The sequence below is a fragment of the Macadamia integrifolia genome, chromosome 10, assembly GCF_013358625.1.
Source record: "Macadamia integrifolia cultivar HAES 741 chromosome 10, SCU_Mint_v3, whole genome shotgun sequence".
NCBI lineage: Eukaryota > Viridiplantae > Streptophyta > Magnoliopsida > Proteales > Proteaceae > Macadamia > Macadamia integrifolia.
In genome coordinates this window covers 31,466,034-31,470,075 of record NC_056566.1, presented here as the reverse complement: position 1 = coordinate 31,470,075, position 4,042 = coordinate 31,466,034, and the positions used below count along the sequence as shown (strand labels likewise).

The window sequence follows — 4,042 nt, the reverse complement described above, 5'->3', positions numbered from 1 at the left end:
GATAGCGTGTACACGCATATGGTCCGGAAGGGAATCGGGTTAAAATTCCTGAATTGGGATATGGCAATTGACAGTAATGTTACAAAGTCTGGAGTCGTCGATGGGGGCACCTCAGGAAGAGTTATCTTTTCTGTTTAACAGCCTGCCCACCCTAGAAACGGCTCAGCCTGAGGTAGGGTCCAGTGACTGGAAGAGCACCGCACTTGGCGTTGTGTCCGGTGGCCATTAAAAATCTGGAGGACCGAGTGCTGACCACTCATGGTCGTACTCATAACCGCATCAGGTCTCCAAGGTGAACAACCTTTGGTCGATGGAACAATGTAGGCAAGGGAAGTCGGCACAATGGATCCGTAACCTCGGGAAAAGGATTGGCTCTGAGGGCTGGGCATGGGTTTCCCAGTCCTGAACCCGTCGACTGTCGGTGGACTACTCTAGCTACTTTTACGGTGAGAGCGAGTCGTCGCCTGCTAGTCGGGGGACAGACTATAAACGGCCCCTGAGGGGGCCTTCCCCGGGCGTCGAATAGTCGACTCAGAACTGGTACAGACAAGGGGAATCCGACTATTTAATTGAAACAAAGCATTGCGATGGTCCCTATGGATGCTCACGCAATGTGATTTCTGCCTAGTGCTCTGAATGTCAAAGTGAAGAAATTCAACCAAGTGCGGGTAAACGATGGGAGTAACTATGACTCTCTTAAGGTAGCCAAATGCCTCATCCTCTAATTAGTGACGCGCATGAATGGATTAATGAGATTCTCACTGTCCCTGTCTACTATCCAGCGAAACCACAGCCAAGGGAACGGGCTTGATAGAATCAGAGGGGAAAGAAGACCTTGTTGAGCTTGACTCTAGTCCAACTTTGTGAAATGACTTGAGAGGTGTAGGATAAGTGGTAGCTGGAAACGGCGCAAGTGAAATACCACTACTTTTAACGTTATTTTACTTACTCCGTGAGTCAAAGGTGGGGCTCTGCCCCTCCTTTTGGACCCAAGGCCCACCTCGACGGGGCGATCTGGGCAGAGGACATTGTCAGGTGGGGAGTTTGGCTAGGGTGGCACATCTGTTAAAAGATAATGCAGGTGTCCTAAGATGAGCTCAATGAGAACAGAAATCTCGTGTGGAACAAAAGGGTAAAAGCTCGTTTGATTCTGATTTCCAGTATGAATATGAACCATGAAAGCGTGAATTATCGATCCTTTAGACCTTCAGAATTTGAAGCTAGAGGTGTCAAAAAAGTTACCACAGGGATAACTGGCTTGTGGCAGCCAAGTGTTCATAGCGACGTTGCTTTTTGATCTTTCGATGTCGGCTCTTCCTATCATTGCGAAGCAGAATTCGCCAAGTGTTGGATTTTTCACCCACCAATAGGGAACATGAGTAGGGTTTAAACCATTGTGAGACAGGTTAGTTTTACCCTATTGATGACATTATCACGATAGTAATTCAACCTAGTACAAGAGGAACCATTGATTCACACAATTGGTCATCGTGCTTGGTTGAAAAGCCTGTGGCACGAAGCTGCCTCGTGTCGGATTATGACTGAATGCCTTTAAGTCAGAATCCAAGCTAAAGAAGCGATGCCTGTGCCCATGGCCCGTTTGTTGACTCACAGTAGGGGCCCTCCGACCCCCAGAGGCACGTGTTGTTGGCCAAACCCCCGCAGTGGACGTGTTGTGTGAGCTGCCTTGAAGCTTAATTTCTATCGAGCGATGGGTAGAATCCTTTGCAGATGACTTAATTACGCGATGGGGTATTGTAAGTGGCAGAGTGGCCTTGCTGCCACGATCCATTGAGATTCAACCCTGTGTAGCATCGATTCTTCCCCCCGTCTTTTTCCCATTTTCTTTCCCCCCAAATATTTCTAATTCTACCCCCACACCCTCCTGAGGTTAGGATTGTCCACGTATGGCCCCAGGTAAGCCCCTAAGTGTTAACTGCCCCAACAGTTGCCTGACTATGGTTATGCGTGTTGGCTAAGTGAAGTGTGCCTATACATGCACATTGAGTGCCACTAAGTGTACACGTCACGACCTGCCCAACATAGGCCCATGGACTTAGGCCATTGGGCTAAGTAAGATCCAAGTTCTAGAGTTTTCTACAAAGGTGTAGTAACTCTAGATAATTTTATTGCATATATTTTTAGAAGATATTTATAGGAGATATTTTGGGAGAGATTTCTAGAGTTCTCCACTAAGGAGGTGGGAAGCTTTTAGTTTCCTCCCCAACCGTTGGATGGAGGATGTTTGTAAATATCTTAGCCATCCATTATAACTTGTGGTGCCTACAAATAGGTGTTGCCTCATTTGGCAAAGACACTCACCAAGGACCAACCAAGAGTGTTCAACCGAGCAAGTGAGTTCTCAAGCCTTGTACTCAAGAGCTCTCTAGTGCAATACAAGTTCATTCTTCTCAAACTCACTCTTATGTTCACTTCTTCTCTTCCCAATTCCCTTAAGGAGTGTGGTTAGGTTGACTTAGTGCTAGTGAAAGTGCTAAGAACCGGTGCGGTCTCTTAGAAAGGTCTAAAGCCATGATAGTTGTGGTATCAGAGCTTCGGTTGCGAGGGAGCCACGATTGTGGGATAGGAGACAGGCGAGCTAAAACTATGGAATAGAGACCAACACCTGCACAAGTAAGAAAAGAAGGAGAGAAGGCAAGTCCGTCGACTTTGGTGTTGCTATGGGGCCTCGCTTAGCTCGAGGGGAGCAAGTATTGGCCGAGGCAAAGTGGTGCCCGAATGTTGCAGAGCAAAGTGGGGAGGAGCTCAAAGGCCATGTGTAGCTTAGGGAGGAGCTTGATGGCCAGATAGGAGAGCTCAAGGGGTCCCTACAAGGTTCTCTCGACACCATAGTAAGTAACCAAGAGGAGATGGTTGCCACCTCCAAGGCTCAAGTATGCAAAGGGGTTGGATAAGGTGAAAGCTCGTATTGAAGAAGAAGTATGGGAAGAGTAGGAGGACAGTGGCGAGGGAAGCCACTACCTCTCATGACATGTCTAAAGGAGAGGCACTAAGGCACAAGGGTGATATGAGGAATCGGTTCAAGACTAGAGACAAGTGATTCCTATGTGATGAGCTACATTGGTTTAGGGATTGCCCCAGGAGGAAAGCTCTTAGTGCCCTATTGGAGGAAAAGGGCCAAGAGGAAGAACTACCTTGCATGGGTTCCCCAATGCAGCGTGGTGCCACTAGAATCGAGATAGGGGTCAAGTCCTTTAACTCTCAAAAGGGGTTGATGCGTGCAAATGTGTGCTTCAATGGGAAGCCTACACAGGTGAAGGTAGATACAGAAGCCACACACAACCTTACCTTGATAGAGGAGGCAAAGGAACTCAGGCCAAGGCGTCCTAATGCTATCAACTCCAAAGAATGCCCCATACATAATATTGCTCGTGGAGACAACCAGACGATGTTGTCGGAGACTCAAGTTATGTGACTACAACAAGAACCCCAATAGGTGTTACTCCTTGCAAGAGGGAGGCTAATCATGCAGAGACACAAACTATCTCCTTACGTGGAGTATTTAGTCAAGTGGAAGGGGCGACCACAGAGCGAGACGAGATGGGAGACAACTGGCATGCTGAGACGGCTCATGAATAAAAGTACCACAAGGAGGTTGCGATGAGGGAGTCACAGATTTAGGTAAGGGAGAGTGACACGACCTGCCCAACATAGGCCCACGAACCTAGCTCACCAAGCCCATGGACTAGGCCATTAGGCCAAGTAAGGTCCAAGTTCTACAGTTTTCTACAAAGGTGTAGTAACAATAGATATTTTATTATAGATATTTGTAGAAGATATTCATAGGAGATATTTTGGGAGAGATTTCTAGAGCTCTGCTAAGGAGGTGGGAATCTTCTAGTTTCCTCCCCAACCGTTGGATGGAGGACATTTGTAAATATCTTAGCCATCCATTGTAACTTGGGGTAGATGTTGCCTCATTTGACAAAGGCACTCACCAAGGACCAACCAAGAATGTTCAACGAAGCAAGTGAGTTCTCAAGCCTTGTACTCAAGATTTCTTTAGTGCAATACAAGTTCA

General features: G+C 47.3%; 1 non-coding gene across 1 annotated transcript in view; it reads left to right on the top strand.

Annotated features, from left to right (window-relative positions):
- LOC122092534 overlaps positions 1 to 1,823 on the top strand; it is a 3,363-nt gene extending 1,540 nt beyond the window's left edge. The window contains exon 1 of the ribosomal RNA XR_006144191.1: positions 1 to 1,823. This exon is cut by the window's left edge and continues 1,540 nt beyond it. This is a non-coding gene — a ribosomal RNA (28S ribosomal RNA).
- The last annotated feature ends 2,219 nt before the right edge of the window (positions 1,824 to 4,042 follow it).